The following is an 18,621-nucleotide window of genomic DNA, read 5'->3' on the forward strand; positions in this document are numbered from 1 at the left end:
CGTCAAGCTTTTGTTGAGCGTGACGAGTTCTCGGTTGAGAAAGTTAAGTTTGGAAGTCACATCTTTGTGGTGGCCATCCACAACATTGAAATTCTCGAACCTACGCAGGTCGACTTTGTTAATCAACTCGACTACTCGAGCCTCGGTTTGCATGTTGCTCCCAACTTGGTCTCTTACGATGCATTGGAGTCTCATGATTTGTTCCTCAAGGAAGGAAGATTCATGTTGTTTCCCCTTCTTCACTGGTTTCCATTCAACCCGTTTTCCTTCCATTTAGGTAGTTTTTGTTTGGTGTGAATGGAATAGTGAATTTATGCATGCATTATATAGAGACTGGAAAGTTGAACACGACACCATGTTTACTGGAGCACGGCCCCGTGCTGCTAGAAAAATAAATGTTTCTGAGTCAGAGAATTGTACGGAGTCAGCGCGTATCATGCTGAAGATTCTGGGTGACCACGGCCTTGTGCTTAGGAAAGAACGGCTCGTGCTTTTTGTCACAGTGTATTTCTTTTTTAGTTTTCAACATGATTCACGATCCGAAAATTTTAGAATGACGTTTATTGTAATAATTTGGAAGTTTGGTCATCTAAAGATAATTTTTCATTAAATGAAGATCCTAGAACAGTTACGGGATAAGCCCGGGTTTCCCAAGAAAATAAAATAATCGGGTTAAGCCCTAAGTCCTAACACATTGTGCTTAATGCACTTGTTTAACATATAAAAACATAAAATTAAGTTTCCTAGAGCTCTCCGAAAGGCGCTCCTCCTCCGAACGGTCCTGGTGGTGAAAAATACGTGAAACCGAGAACTTGAAACTGGAGTTGTTCGTTGATGTATCGGAGTTCCATTTTCATGTTCTCCACCGATTCGGTGAGTTGTATGAGACGCATTTCCGCGAGGACATTCATTTCGGTGAGTTCTCTCATGAGTTCTTGAAGTTTCAAGAGAAGCTCGGTTTTGGAAACATGGCGGGCATCGTTTCTCGGATGTCGGGAAACGGGAATTGCTCCGTTCATCTCAGTTGGCATGCTGAATTATCAGAGGTTTTTGGTTTTGGTTTTGGTTTGTGCAAGGAATGCAATGACACAAGGTGCCTTTTATAACCAAACAGGAAACCGAGCACGGCACTGTGATTATGGAAGCACGCCCCCATGTTTTAACTCTGACAATTCTGTTAAAAACTAGTCTGACTGAGATTTTTGCAACGTAGATGCCGGCCCACATTTTTAGGCACGGGGCCGTGCTTTAAGGAGCACGCCCCCGTGGTTTTTTTGAAAATTTTATATTTTATTATTATTATTATTATTATTATTATTATTATTATTTTGTAAAACAATATTTACAAGGCCTATTTTTGCGAAGGTCTTGGCCATACCTTGTTTCCTTAAAGTCTTATTTAAAAAGTTTGGAGGGTTAGTACCTCCAAAACTTCTTTAAGTGGACCGTCGATGTATGGTTTTATTCGATGTCCATTGACCTTGAACTTTTGACCGTTTGAACTTGAAATTTCGATGGTTCCATAGTCAAAAACTGTTTCAACTACGTATGGACCTGTCCATCGGATTTCAGTTTTCCTGGAAAAAGACGTAAACGAGCGTTGTATAACAGTACACGATCACCAACTTGAAATTTTTTGTTTCCTTTTAAATGAGTGTCGTGTATGCGTTTAGTCTTCTCCTTGTAGGACCAGGAATTTTCGTAGGCCATTGTTCTCAGCTCCTCGAGCTCACAAATTTGATCTTCCCGGTTTGCTCCAGCGGACGTAAGATCAAAGTTCACCGCTCTGAGAGCCCAATAAGCTTTGTGTTTTAATTCCACTGGTAGATGACATGCCTTCCCGTAAACGAGCTTGAAGGGTGTCGTTTCTATGGGAGTTTTGTAGGCCGTCCTGAGTGCCCACAATGCGTCATCTAACTTTTCTGCCCAATTTTTGCGATTCATTCCTATAGTCCTTTCTAAAATTCTTTTAATTCCTCGATTCGAGACCTCTACTTGCCCACTGGTCTGAGGGTGATATGGTGTTGCCAGTCGGTGGTTAACCCCATATCGTGCTAAGGCCTTGTCCATCAGGGTGTTACAGAAGTGAGTACCTCTGTCGCTGATGAGGGTTTTTGGAGTACCGAATCTTGAGAATAACTTTTTCAGAAATCGTACAACTACTCGAGCATCGTTGGTGGGAAGAGCTTGTGCTTCTACCCATTTAGACACGTAATCGACTACTACAAGGATGTATTTATTTCCGAATGAGTTAGGAAATGGCCCCATGAAATCTATCCCCCATACATCAAAGATTTCACAAATTTGAATGTCCTTTTGAGCCATCTCATTTTTCGATGAGATGTTCCCGGCTCTTTGACAAGCATCGCATGCTTGGATCAAAGTATGTGTATCTTTGTATATAGTGTGCCAGAAAAATCCTGCATCAAACACTTTCCTGACTGTGGTGGCGGTACCGTGGTGTCCGCCTGTTGGTCCTTCATGGCAGTGTTTGAGAATATCTAAGGCCTCTTTTCCTGCTACGCACCTACGAATGATTTGATCCGCGCCTATCCTAAACACGTATGGATCTTCCCAGAAGTAGAACTTAAGATCGGAGAAGAACTTCTTCCGCTGTTGATAAGTAAGTCCTTTTCTGAGGATCCTACAAGCTTAGTAATTGGCGAAGTCGGCATACCAGGGACTTTCGTCCTTTTCTTCTATCACTCCTTGAATGTACATGAGAACCTCATGTGGGAAATTATCGTTGATAATTTTTTCTTGAAGCTCTTCGGAAGTTGGACATTCTAATCGTGAAAGATGGTCTACGGCTACATTTTCTGCTCCCTTCTTGTCTTTAACTTCGATGTCAAATTCTTGGAGTAGTAGGATCCATCGGTAGTCTAGGTTTGGTATCTTGTTTGTTGAATAGGTATCGTATTGCGGCATGATCGGTGTAAACTATGGTTTTGGAAAGAACGAGGTATGATCTAAATTTTTCAAAGGCAAAGACTACTGCTAGTAACTCTTTTTCTGTTGTGGTGTAGTTTTCTTGTGCATAATTAAGAGTCTTACTAGCATAGTAAATTGGGTGAAAGTGTTTTTCCTTGCGTTGTCCGAGTACGGCTCCAACTGCAAAGTCACTTGCATCGCACATGATCTCGAATGGAAGGGTCCAATCGGGTGTAGTCATGATTGGTGCGTTGACAAGTTTGTCTTTCAGTGTATTGAATGACTCAACACATTCCTAGGAGAAGACGAATGGTGCGTCTTTCTCTAGAAGTTTGGTCATAGGTCTTGAGATTTTTGAGAAGTCTTTTATGAAGCGGCGGTAGAAACCGGCATGACATAGAAAACTTCTAATGGCTTTGACTGAAGTTGGTGGTGGGAGTTTGGATATGGTTTCTATTTTAGCCCTATCAACTTCTAGTCCGTTTTGAGAAATCTTGTGACCTAGAACAATGCCTTCCTTTACCATAAAGTGGCATTTTTCCCAGTTGAGTACTAGATTTACTTCTTCACACCTAGCTAGCATTTTGTCTAGGTTTTTCAGACAATGATCGAAGGAATCTCCAAAGACTGAGAAGTCGTCCATGAAAACTTCCTTAGAGTTTTCGATCATTTCATGAAAGATGGCCACCATGCAGCGTTGAAAGGTGGCTGGAGCATTACATAATCCAAATGGCATTCTTCGGTAAGCGAAGGTTCCGTATGGACATGTAAAAGTGGTTTTCTCCTGATCTTCAGGAGCAATGGGGATCTGAAAGTATCCGGAAAATCCATCAAGAAAACAGTAGAACATTTTTCCAGATAATCGTTCGAGCATTTGATCTATGAAAGGAAGTGGAAAATGATCTTTTCTTGTGGCATCATTAAGCTTCCGGTAATCGATGCAAACTCGCCAGCCTGTGATGGTACTCATTGGTATTAGTTCATCCTTCTCGTTCATTACGACTGTCATTCCTCCCTTCTTGGGTACTACCTGAACGGGACTTACCCAAGGTGAATCTGAGATTGGTAGATTAATCCGGCGTCAAGCGGTTTGATTACTTCCTTTTTCACCACATCTTGCATGTTGGGGTTGAGACGTCTTTGATGTTGGACCATGGGTATTCTTCCTCCATGAGGATTTTGTGGGTACAAAACGAAGGACTGATGCCCTTGATATCCATGATCTTCCATGCGATAGCCTTCTTATGGTTTTTGAGAACCTTAAGAAGTTCCTCTTTCTCATCTTTAGAAAGGTGAGATGAAATAATTACTGGGAGTTGAGAATCTTTTTCTAGGAAGGCGTATTCGAGATGTTTTGGTAGTTCTTTTAACTCTAAGGTTGGTGGTTCTTCGATTGATGGTTTTGATTTTTCATTGTTTTTAAAGGATTTCGTATATCATTTCTGATTCTTCGTGGTAGTTGTTATTGAAATTTTCATTTTCTAAAATTGGTTTGTTTAGTGTTTTGTCTAAGACTTATATTTCTAAGGGAGTATTGATGGAGGAATATCGCATATAGCAACTTACGATGGAGTCTATGATGTCGACACAATATAATGTGTCATCGTGTTGTTGCGGATATTGCATAGATTTTCCTATGTCAAATGTGATTGCCTCGTCATTGACCCTAAGAGTGAGTTTTCCGGTGCAAACATCAATGATAGCCTTTGCAGTGACTAAGAAGGGTCTTCCTAAAATTAGAGGTACGCTTTTGTCTTCCTCCATGTCTAAAATCAAAAAATCTACTGGGAAAACAAACTTGTCAATTTTGACAAGCATGTTTTCAACAATGCACCGGGGGTATTTAACGGATAAGTCAGCTAAATGAATCCTCATGCGGGTAGGCTTTGGTTCTCCTATCCCTAGTTTTGCAAAAACCGCATAAGGCATTAAATTAATACTAGCTCCTAGATCAGCCAGGGCATTGCTAACAGATAAATTTCCTATGAGACAAGGATAGTAAAGCTCCGTGGAACGGTCATCTTTGTCGGTAGCTTGTTTTGGAGGACAACTGAACATTCTTCACTTAGGGTAACATGCGAGAGTTCCTCCAGCTTCCTTTTGTTTGTCAGCACTTCTTTGAGAAACTTGGCATATTTTGACATTTGAGAAATGGCTTCGACGAAAGGGATGTTGATATGGAGTTGCTTAAAAAGTTCTAGAAACTTCCCGTACTGGGCTTCCAATCGCTCCTGCTTCAGTCTTCCAGGGTATGGAATAGGCGGAACATAGGTTCAGACTGGTTCCTTAGGCTGTACTGTGCTTATTGGGGTCAGTCTTTCCTGTGTTTCATCAGGAGACTTTTTCTCCAAAGTTGGTGGAACAACAGTGGTTGTACCACTCCTAAGTGTGACGGCATTAGCTGTCGCATTTGGGTTGGTGATTGTATTGCTTGGAAGAGTGCCAGGTGGTCTTTCGGATAATTTTCGGGCAATTTGTCCAATTTGGGTTTCTAGGTTCTGAAGCGATGCTTGTTGACTTTTGAGATCGGCTTCATGTTTTAATAATACTCCGCTGATATCAACAGCTCTTGAGTCGGCTTTCTTTTCTGCTTCATTTGTTTTGGTCATCAATTGAATTAGCATTTATTCGGTCTTCGAGTAGCTTGGGTTTTGATGGCTACTAGAACTTTGATCTTGAAATTGAGGTTTAGGCTGGAAGGGTTGATTCATAGGTCTCTTTTCGAATCCGGATAAAGGTTGAGTGTTACCTCCGTCTTTCCAGCTGAAATTCGGGTGGTTTCTCCATCCTGGATTCTAGTTATTGCTGAAAGCGTTGTTCTATCGAGCGATGAAATCGAATTCTTCCATGGCCATAATGACTTGTTTACAGTCACTCGTCTTATGACTTCCTCCACAAGTGTCACAGGTGAGTCTGGTTTTTGATAGTTCGGCTTGAAGTTGTTCGAATTTTTTAGAAAGAGCTTAAAGCTGTGCTGTGACAAGGGTGTTGGAGTCAACATGGTGTATTCCTTTATGGGTAGGTGTAGATCTTGGTGGGTTGTAGGCGAAACTCTTCTTTGCGGCTTTCTCTAGGATTTCAAAGGCTTCGTTAGGTGATTTGGATCCCAAGTCTCCACCAGCGATTTGGTCGATGGCCTGTTTGTTTTAACTGGATTGTGCATCAAAGAAAGTTTGGACTTGTAACCACACGCTTAGTCCATGATGTGGGCACCTTCTCAAAAGACTTATGTATCTTTCCCATGATGCGTGTAACGACTCATCATCATCGGTCCGGAATCCGGTAATGCTGGCTCGGTATTTGGCAGTTTTGTCAGGCGGAAAATATTTGAGGAGAAACTGTTCAACTATCTGGTCCCAAGTGGTGATGGAACCAGAAGAAAGAGATTCTATCCATTCTAGGGCTTGGCCCCTTAGAGAGAAAGGAAAGAGTTTGAGTTTGATTTGATCGTCTGAACAGTTTTGGATTTTAAAAGTTCCGCATATTCGTAAGAATCGAGATATGTGAGAAAGAGGGTCTTCGTCGAGGGGACCATGAAATTGAACTGAATTTTCCACCATATGAATGGTGCTAGATTTGATTTCGAAGTTTTCGGTAATTTCGGGTGGAGCCACTCCATTGCCGTAGCCTTCGAGAGTTGGCTTGGCATACTAGCTCATGTTCGGCTCATTGTTCTGGGCTGCCATAATTTCTTCGGTTTGATTTTCTCCTGATGTGGTGGCGTCTACTGATTCGTCCTTGATTGCTTCTGTGGTTTCTGTAGCTCGTTTACTTTTGCGAGTTCGTCGACGAAAGAGTCGTTCCGGTTCAGAAAGCGGAGAAACAAGCTCGGGCTCAAAAGTAGAGGACATACATGGGACTAAATCAAAATTAAACACAAAAGTAAAAGTTAGCTAAAGTTAATCTAAAGGTTAGTCTAAGTTAAACTACGAGTTAGGCTAAGCTATTTTAAACTATCTAAGGTCTAAGTTAATTAATGCTAGAGTAAAGTAAGGTAACTAAATGTAAAAAGTAGGCTAACCGTAAAATTATATATTTTAGTATAAAAATAAAAATAAAAATGGAAGTACAAAAAATTTGTACAATTATAGACAATGATTAAATTAAAACTTGGATTGTTCTTAGAAACGTACCGTGTATCCCCGGCAACGGCGCCAAAAACTTTGATGTGTGCTGTGCGTGTGGTAGTAATATTATGAAAGGTTGGATGATTTGCTTTTGCACAAGATCATGTTTTAAATTTATAAAAGTGATTTCTACAAAGACTAAACACACACAAAACAGGCAAGTGTACCTATCGTATATGTAGAATAGTATTGGTAAAAACCAAGTGTCGATCCGTGGATAAAAAGGTTTCTAATAATAAATCGTTGTTTTACTTCAATCGGAGGTTTTAATCATTTTGGGGTTGATTTTTAAACTTTTTATAAAATATGAATACTTATATATATAATATATAGGTGACCGAGAAAAGAGATTCTAAACGAGTTGTTCAATTATGCGAAGGTTACCATCTAAGATCAAGAATCCACTCCATTTTAGCATTGATAATTAATAAGTAGACATGTGATAAACTTGTCGTAGCAACATATGATAGATAGCTCCTTAAACCTTAAGTGAGCATCTTCCGCACTAAGGAGATGGTATGCGCATTTTAAAGTCCACCCTTTCCTAATTTCATACCATCTCAATGATGTTGATTTAAGTTGGCAAGTAGTTTCGTAAAGTAGAAAGATTAGGATTGACTTCGATTTCTCAAATACCAATTCTAACAACTTCGGGTGGTTGTAGTTTAGTCACACAACCTCCCCTTGGTTGATTTATGTAGGTTATAGTTACACATTCCGTTAACATATGGTTTCTTTAACTAATTTGATATTCTAAGTAAATCCATTTTCGGATTACCAAGGTTTAGAAAAATACACCATAACTTATATCTCATCATTTCTAAGTACAATATAAGGATCCATGTTTCGATAATGTATCAAAGTATTTCTATCTTTCAAGAACATGAATTGATCATGAACGATTGCCAAAGATATTGACAACCACCAACTTTGATTTAGTGATTTAAGATGGTGAAACATTTCTCATCAAAAGATAATTGTAATATAACCATGTACTTTACTAGACTACATCACATGTCTTGATTAAATATTAAGTAAAACAAAGCTTCTTCATAGATTTTAGATGGTAAAAGGAGTTTAGCTCATAATGAGCATACTGATGAACATTTAGATTATTGATAATAACAAATACATGATTAAACATAGAACAATCTAACCAAATGTAGATAAATCCTTCTTAATGATGGTAACGATGGTTGATGATGATGATTAGTGGTGATGACCTCCAAACCTTCAAACTCTTCACTAGATCTTCAAAGTGAGTGTTAGTGTGTGTTTTTATAAGTGAAAACCGGAGAGAATTCTTTTCAAGGCACACTCTTCAAATGGCACAAGAGCCACTATTTATAGGCAATCTAGAGTGTGAAGCACGGCCCCGTGCTTGATGAGCACGGCCCCGTGCATTTTTATGACATGTGCCAGATTTGTTTTTTCTTTTCTGTGACGTGGCCACGGCCCCGTGGTTGGAAGGCACGGCCCCGTGATTTTTAGTGACATGTGCTCAATTCTTCTTTGTATTTTCTGTGTTCTCGTCCACGACCCCGTGCATGAAGAGCACGGGCCCGTGCTTTTGCTTCCAGATTTTGTCTTTTCTTGTGTCAGAAGCATGGGGGCGTGTTTCTTGAGGCATGGGGCGTGTTTCTTTGTTTTCTTGTGTTTTCTTCTGTTTTTCTTCGTCTTTTTGCTTGTTTCTTCGTTTGAGGCTTGGTTTCACCTGAAATTATGTTTTATTATGATAAGTAGTCTTTTATGCTATGTTATTGGATAGAAATTTCAGTTTTTAGAGATTATTTGATGCCGAAAAGATGTATATTTATATGTACATCAGAAACCAAGAAGAAGGGGTTCATGTGTGATTATACATGAGGTTCCTAAACATGATGTCCCTCACATATTCCTCATCCTCCTTCCAAAAGAACAAGAAGACATGATACTATACTGACAATTGCTCAAGTTACTGCAGTTGTTACTTTGGTTACAAATGCATCTGCTGATCCAAGATTCACTTCCATTCCCCAACCGAGTCTCCAGCAGATTCAAACTCCTATTCCACCTCCATTGCAAGTACTTTCTACAAGACCCACATTGTCTATTGGAACCCTTGGTATTCCCACTCCATTCCACAACCGGCCTCAAGGTCCAATCAGGCTGACTCCTACAAACTTTCTTAACAGACCTATACAGAAAAAAATGATATACTCGTTGAATCTCCATTATCTTTAAGCTAATCAGATGAATGTAGATCGCCAGTATTAAGATGCTATGCAAGAAGGTCAGAGGAAAATGAATCAAGCCATGAAAGTCTTACACCGAGAGAACGCATAATTAAAGACCATGGTTTCTTCTCGGGGGTAAAAGCTAAAAGAGCAAAGAGATCTGATCTTACAAATTTAGTGTAAAGATTATATTTTAAAGAATTTAAAGAACAAGAATCAAGAGGATGATCCCGAAGTGGGCCGTTTTGATAAGCAACTAGGTGCCACAACATATGGTCCTTCTCCTGCCTAGGGGGAGTCTAGTGGGAAAGAGGTGACCGTATTTAAAGACTCGACTAAAGTACAACCGATTAGTAAGTTAAGGGTGAAGACCATTATGTTGTTTGATATGAATGGAATTGTACAAAGTTAAGCAAATGCAGACGATATGGAAGAAGGCGAGTTTGTTGAGCGTTGTCTTATAAAAGAACAAAATCACCATATTGTTTAATATCAACAAGGTGGATGTGAAAGAGTTGGAGAAAAGGGTGGATAGAGAGGTTGAGGATGATGCAGACTTGGGTTGTGATCAAAGTGTTCCATCTTGGAATACTCATTTTGATGATGTGGAGATGGAAGACAGAACTACCAAGGAATACCCCAACATGTATACCACGAACAACACGGACGTGGGGATTCCTTTCTTCACAACAGAGCATTTCAATATGGCCGAGGAAAGGATTGTTAAAGTAAAGATGAGCTAAGATAAAGAGCCCATTGTACCCGAGCAAGAACCAAGACTAACTTTGGATTATTTGATCAAGTACAACGCGAAGAAACTCAACATGTGGTTGGAGGCTGTGAGATACGCTCAGCAACAATATTATATACAATCGAAGGGTAAACTTTCTGCAAATCAAATGAAGAAGTTCAAGGGCATGAGATACACTAAGCATGAAGATGGTGAAAGGTGATATTGTGTCATGGATGTACGAGCCCGAGATGAAAGTCTGCATAGAAAAGTAGGAGAATGGGATACGATATTGTGAAAGATTCACATATATTCTCTCTATGCCTCGGTGGGACGCACGTACACCGGCTAGTTGTCCGCTCATTGATTGTGGGAAGAATAAGGGGGTCGATTGGTTCTGCCATCATTTTGTTCATGAGGTTCATTATGGTTTCAAAATTTTCAAGCCCAGGTTTCAAAACGTCAAAGGCTCAATGAGATAGATCCTACAACTGGGTGGAGAAATTGGTGCTTAAAGTGAAACTGCTGTGCACATTGAAGAAAATACCTATAAAAGTGATGCCACGTGACTTTCATAAGGAATTTAATCGGTGGTATTATGATGAAAAAGCTGGTGAAGTCATTATTATGTTGGGTATGGATGATAGTGTGAAGTTCATACGGGTCTGATATCCATGTGTTATCCAAAAATTAGTTCAGATGAGCGTACAACAAGGATAAGGAATTGGCAATAAAATTCCAATGGGTTGTACGAACTTGTTTTACAATTTGAATTCATTGCGGATCAAATTGGACGACTAAGCGATTTGAGAAGTGAAGAAGACAAAGCTCGAGATGAGGTGAGTTTGTGGATACCTGTTTTGTCGTCTCGGTCTTTATTTTACGTGTTTTTGGTCAACTGTAATAGTGTAGGGAATTGTTATGTAATTGTTATAAGTCCATTCGCTAGAAATTATCAAGCAAATGGGTCTTAATTTTGTTTACTCATACGCTAGGGATGTTAACTTATAGAGGTTAGTTCATATAGGCCATTCGTAGGGTCTGTCTAGCTATAAATTTATGAAGTAATAAACGAATTCAGATATTTAGATACATCAGTGTCGTTACTTTGCACAAATTCACTCTCGATACACACACTAACAAACAGTAATCCCTAATCGATCCTAATCAACTCCTAATCGCAAGACTAGATCCAATTATGTTATAATAATTACCAATCATGCTCACTCAACTTCCCTGATCTGTTTCCTATTAGAGACTATGTTATTGTATGAAAGAATATATTTTTGAAAATTTTGATATTAAAATATTTTTATGTAAGAGAGAGTAAGAGTCAATGATTTAATAAGAAAAAAACAAATGACCGTGAATGAAGTGAGACGATGTTAAATTTTCTATTGAAATATGTGTAAGTCATAAGTCAAAGAAAAGTGAGGGATGGAAAGAAGAGATTCAAAATGTTCTTCGTAGTTTTTTTGGATTAAATAATAAAAAGGTAAACGTTACATGCTTTAGAAGTTAGAATAACATAATGGGTTTGTAGGGTTTTCACAACTTAACAAGGTTTTTATTATAATCTTAATATATATATATATATATGTATATATAAGGAGAGAATCATGAGAAAACTTTATTTTATAGAGAGAACTAGAGAACTAATAATGAAATATTTTTAATTTAATTAAAAAAAATATTTTTAAAATTTTTTTTCTTTCATCCTTCTTATATGTTGTTATTCTTCACCACAAAAAAATAAAAATAAAAAAATAAAAAAAATTAACGAGTAATGCATATATGCAATACACCGACTTTTTTTATAATGCATATGTGCAATAGTGTGCATTTTGATATTTGAAAGAGTGTTGAATAGCATATATATAGTTGTTTGTATTGTTTATTTGCAATAGTGTTATATTATATACAAAAATTAAAAAAAAAATCGATGTAGTGCATATGTGCATTAGTGTTGTGTTACATATATGCGATAATGTGTTTTGCATACAATTATTAGTGTCGTATTTGCATATATTCAATAGTGTGTATTGGATAATGCAATTGTGTTGTATTATATGCAAAAACACTATTGTATATATGCAATAGGCATTAGTGCACATATGCACTACAGTACTACACCGACAAAATTTTTTTTTTTTTTTTTTTTAGTATCAATATCATCTTATTAGAATGAGGAAAGAAAAAAAATCACAAAATAATTTTTTTTAAATAGTTAAAAATAATTCTTTACTAGTTCTCTAGTTCTCTCTTTAAGAGGAGTTCTCTCTAGATCTCACCCCTATATATATATATATATGTATGTTTGTATGTATGTATTTATGTATTTATGTATGTATGATTTCAGCTCGTATAATACATGGGTTTTTAACACAGTATATAATAAAAGAATAATAAATTAAAATAATTTATACTATATACAATGTCCTGCATTTCCTACTAAAATACTCTTTTTAACATTTTTTCTAGCCATGAATCGACCATAAGATTATATTGGTATCTCACTTTAATACATGGTACTAGTAAGGGGAGAGGGGCGTATACAACAAATTTCATCGGTTTCCGATAACCTCTCATGAACATCGTTGTCGTGAGACTGAAACCCAAATCTAGTACTTGATTTGCTGGAAATTACCCGCTCCTATTTTTGGTCAACATTACCATTCTTTTGTAATATTTTACCATTGAAAATGGCTTTTTAAATAAATAAATAAGCTTCCTTTAAATACATATAATTTCATACTTATTTCACAGATTCAAATTCTCTACTCATCATACTCAACATTCTCAAACAAACCTTCTAAAATTTTATTTTCTACCAATATGTATTTTATGATCGATAGGATCGGGGTGTTCGTTCCTCCAATCTACTTCGATGACAATGTTCTTTTAAACGATAGCAACTTAATTTTTTTCTACAATATGATCGGTCAACTCAAAGACGAAGAAACGATCAACAAGGCTACATCTAAAAAACAATCTGTGCGGCGTGCTCGTGAACACGATCAAAACGTACTAACGGATGATACTTTTTTCGCTTACCGGAAATGAAACGAAGATATTTTTCATCAAAGGTTCTGTATGTTGAAGCGGTTGTTTTTAAAAATTTGAAGGATATAAAAGTGAATTATGAATGGTTTCAAGAGGGCTATGACGGGAGGTAAGGCTCTGGTCCATGTGCCCTACATTGGATGTTGGATTTACTCATAAACATAGTTCTAAATATTAGAGTGAATTAAAACTTTTCGCGGAATATAAAACTTCAACTATATATTACAAAATCATAACATTCTTGTTTAAAACATCCAAACTGTCTTACTTAAAACATCATAACATTATTTAGATGCCAACCGCTAAGTCCATGCCATGTGACATCCTCAAGCCAGCTCCTTTAATCTATTTACCTACGTGCATACTAAAAGTTAGCTACGCTAAGTGAGTTCTAGTTAATCAAGCAAAATATATTTCATACACTTACATATATATGCGCATCCGAAGATACATATTATATACTTGACCTATTTACCTTTATTTCGTACCTTCATTATTACATTCTTTATCACTTTCATACTACCTGCATAGCTATCTTTTTCATCTCATATAGTAGGGTCTGGTCCCTTCTATCTCGTATATTAAATGGGTCTGGTCCCTTCCATCTCAGATATTATTATGGTCTGGTCCCTTTTGTCTCAGATATTATTAGGGTCTGGTCCTTTTATCTTAGATATTATTAGGGCCTGGTTCCTCTATCCATATAACCATACATACATTTCTCTACATATACATTTTATTAGATACTTTCATACATACTCTTAACCTCATACATATATCTTTCATACACATTGACATAGTATACACTTACCACTTAAGGTAAGTGTATTAACTAATCACATTAACTATGCACACAACCCCGAAATCATAATAAGGAAATGAGGCTAGAAACTCACATGTTTCATGTTTCTTTTTGAGTTTATGGTCACACCTCTTCTTAGCTGGGGCACGACTAACTGTGTAGAAATCAAGAAGCATCACCTAACTACTACTAATTATATCATATTTATAGGTTAATGACACCCCTAGCTAATGGGGGTCTGGGGGCAGCACCCCTGGAAGCAGGGTTATGCTGAAGTTCAGACCCCAATATATGTTTCCAGCGTATAAGTCTTCCAACATATAAGTCTACATATGCGCCATATAAGTATCGACGTATCCGCCATATATGTTTCAATATATCCGTTGTATATGTATCAGCATATCCGCCATATAAGTATTCACATATCCGCCGTATAAGTTAGGATTAGGATCACTTATTCTCCGTTTAAGTGTTGTAAATATCCGCCGTATATGTATATACATATACGCCGTATATGTGTACACATATACACGGTATTAGTGTTATACTTATACGCCATATAAGTGTTACCTTCTCCTCATTTATCCGCTGGGAACATACCCTCCGGATATGTGCAGGTCAGCCCCTCTTTAATACATTTTTAGAGTTTTTAGCGATTTAGTCACCGCCAGCTGCCTTTAACCGCCATGGTTGGCCGGATTTTGATTGTTTATGGTCCAGGTAGCTTTGGGTGGTCCAAATCCAAGCTAAGGTGACCCTTGAGCTCGTTTTTGATGGATTGAACACCCGATAAAAGCTAGATCTAGATCCAAAGTGCTCATTCGGCACCCCGGGGCTGCAATGTCGAGTTCCATAATGTTGGGTCAGCTGAGATAAATGATTTATTATCCTTGGTTAGTCTTGGATCATTGAATAGAATAGTGTAGAGAGTGTTTGATTTAAGTGTGTGTTTTTTATGGTGTAGGCTAATGTGTAGAATGAATAGAGATGGAAGAGATTAGGGTTTAATGGCTATTTATACTATTTAAGCTCATGGACCTTAGGCCCATCTACATCTTAAGTCCATGATCTAATTCCATATATTTTACCCTACCATCCTTTTATAATTATTATTATTATTATTATTATTATTATTATTATTATTATTATTATTATTATTATTATTCTATTAACTAAAACTAATTCTTTCAATGTAAATAATATTTTAATATAAAAGGAGCCAATTCCACGTAAAAAAAATATTATTCATAGAAATTTGGGATGTTACAAGTCTACCCTCCTTAAAGAGGTTTCATCCCCGAAACATAACTATTACTTAAACATGTTCGGGGTAAAACTTAGACGCAACGAGTGCGTCGAGAAGCCCATCAAATACATGATCCAGAACCTCCCCCAAGTTCGAACAAACATGATAAAGAATGGAAGGAATATCAACACCTTTGATCGAAAAGTTATATCTAGTTGGTAGTTGATCCATTAACAACCACCAAGTTAAAATGTTAAGTTTTTGAGAAAAATATTGTTCCATTTAACACAACGGGACGCATCTGGTAACTCTCTTCGATCAGGAAACATTGTAACACTTTTATCCGAAAAATTATCATCATGGTCTAATTCCCACACCCAATGATCATATGTGTTTGATAAAGTAATTGCATACCAAACCCCTCACTAAATCATTTAGTTGCTCCGACTCCACCCCACCTCTCGGAACTCATCTCCAATTCCAAACCCAAGAAGAATTAACAAGGGTTAGGCTAAACATATCCCCCTCGTGTACTTGTCAGACCCCTCCTCTAGACTTTCAATTAATTTAACAATTTTATTTAGCATATTACTACCCTCTAATATTTTTTGTAAAGCTTATTATAGTAGCAATATTAATTATTTTTTGCATAGTTTTTTTTTATTTTCACTCTTTTTATGTGTATTATTCTTTATCATAATAATTATATTTACTATCATTATGAAATATATTTAAAGAAATAATTATATAATCTATTTATAAAAACAATAATACGATTTGTATATTTTATCTTATTATATGTCTCCTTCCCGACAAAAAAAATCCTTCAAATATATTTTGTTAGGTTCGGGCGTATAAAATTATTGTCACATTATAAAATAATCAACTAATTGATCAAGTCGATGTTATTTAATCTCTTTTAATGATTAAAAAAATGCAATTTTTTTTAAAATGTAAGCTATCTTTAAAAATTATTAAAAAAAGAAACATGCGCTAAAGTATTAAAACATTTATAAAAAACGGTTTACTTTATCTTTTTAGATAAATTTTTTTAGATACACTCTTGTTTTTTTTGTTATTAAAAAGAAACGAAAAAAAAGTTTTATAATAGGAAAAAAAGGAAAAAACTCTTTAAAGAATAGAAAAAACTATTGTAAGTCCTGAATCTGGATCACTACAATATGATATCAACTAAGCGAGTATTGGTGCGGAATACCAACACTCAGTGATTCAAGAACACGAACAAGAACTAGTAAATAACACGAGGTTGCTTCAAAACACACGTATATTATTGAATACGTCAGGTGCTTAAGCACTTACAATACTTGATCACAAAATACTAGGAATGAACAACCTTTAACCCTATACATCACATCTCTATATATAGGGATAACAACCAACTATGGCCGGACCAACCACCAAAAGCCCACCGAGAACACATAAGTATTCTCGGCTCACATACAACCCAAACCCAAAGCCCAAAAATACAATATTAAGTACAAACCACAAAACCTTGACCTAACAATCTCCCCCTTGGTTTGTAGCTTTATCTTTAATCTTGCTCCATGTAGTCAACATCAGCATCCTTCAAAGCACCTGCCCAAAACTTGCAACGAATAATAGTGGCTACCATACTTGTGAATTCTTTAGTAGCCGCTTCAAAAATTGGATCAGCAACTATCTGGAAAGTACTAAGTGTGTGGATGTCTCTTTCTCCTTGCTTTAATAGGTCTCTTGGTTCAACAAATCGGTACTGACCCTTTCCCTTCTCCAGCTTAATAATGACAGTGGCAGAAACGCTATCATATATCCAGAATTTCATATTATCCAAGGTGCCATCTGGAATCTTGTCAACAGGAATGTGAGTGGCTTTGTTTGTAGCAGGCCACATGACGTTAACCATAGTTTTTCCAGTCCTCGGATCTTGAACCCCTTTGGATTTCTTTAGGAAGGATTCAACAGTCTTCATATTCGGGAAGCCTCGATCAACCTCTCGTTTAAGAAAATTCCAGAACTCAGTACCTCTATTATCATTAGTTGGATTAGTGAATGGAGAATTGATTAAATCACTTAAATCCACTTTCGTCCAGGAGCCAAAATCTTTCATCTTCTTATAGTATTCGGTGACTCCTGACTTCCTTTTAACCCACCACATATTTTTATCCGCATCAAAGCCCCATGATAGAACTCCCGACCGACCACCATATTTAATATTAAAACCCTTTTGAAATTCAATAACAAACCTGTCTGGATGATCTGAAGACTCGACATTCGGATTTGAGTTTTTCATGACCAGCTGCTTTTTCTTTCCCTTTTCAAGCACATTCTTCTTGATTCTGTCAGATTTCTCCTTGGAGATGGGAGGGGCATCCATGTACTGTCGCAGCGATTCCGACTCATCAATGTTGTTAACGGGACGAGCAGTAGAACTATTTCCTTGGCTTACATTGGGTACTTTAGAAGCTACGTCATCACTGCCTTTAAATTCATCTCCAAACTTTTGAAATAGCTTTTGCTGGAGGTCAAGATATAATGCAGTTAATTCTCCCATGTTGGACTGTAGTTCTTTGATCTTGGAGTCTTTATCAGAATTACTTGCCTCCAAATCCTGAATACGAACGTCTTTGACTACCGAATCTTGTTCGAGTTCAAAACCCCGATGTTGCAATGCACGAACATCAACAGGAGCATCTTCAAGAACCACACCTTTACCTTTATTCTAAAGATAAGCTTCCTGCATAGCCAGAATCTGGGCTACCTTGTCTGACGTACTGGCGCTTGATTGACCCTGAGTGTCTGGGCCAGATGAACCGGAGGGAAGATCACTAGTGTTGAATTGTGGAATATCTGTATCAAAGTCAAAATCATCACCAAAATCACTAGTCAGCAAATCATGGAATGATGGCTCATCAGCAGGTATATCTTGTTCAGTTTGTATTTCTGAAGTAGGTGTCTCAGGTTGGATTTGAACTGGGTTGGTTGTTTCATTGGTTGTTAGTGTAGTGGTTGTTTCAGACTCATTTATCAGCACTCCAGGCCTCGGATCTTTCTTTCTTCGTTTACGAGGACCGAGGTCTGCAGTTGGATCTTCAGCTATGTCTTCCTCATCAATCCCAACAACAGTCTGAGGAGGTTTCAGAGCAGTTCACTGTAACAAAGCTTTCACTGCTTCCAAAGCACTTAAATTTTCAGTACTTGGAAGGGCATCTAACTGACGGTGTTCAGTCTCATCATCTTCATCATCGGAAATCTCGAAAGTAGCAACACGCGGTTGAACTGGTGTCGCGTGCTCATCAGCAACCTGAGCCAAAATAGGCTCAACGTCTATCTCCGCAAATCGTCCGAATTTTACCAAAGTGTGTAATCCCCGATAAACCACTATGGCTCCTTTTCTTGATTGCTTCATCAACCAAAAGGAGTTGGGTCCCATAGACTTCATGTCCAAGGTTTCAACAGATTTGACCAGGTCGGTGTAATGAGAGTCAAATATCATCTGTAGGAACCTC

The sequence above is a fragment of the Bidens hawaiensis genome, unplaced genomic scaffold (assembly GCF_021521415.1).
Source record: "Bidens hawaiensis isolate Kalapana, Puna unplaced genomic scaffold, B.hawaiensis_p1.1 tig00000416_1, whole genome shotgun sequence".
Taxonomy (NCBI): Eukaryota; Viridiplantae; Streptophyta; class Magnoliopsida; order Asterales; family Asteraceae; genus Bidens; species Bidens hawaiensis.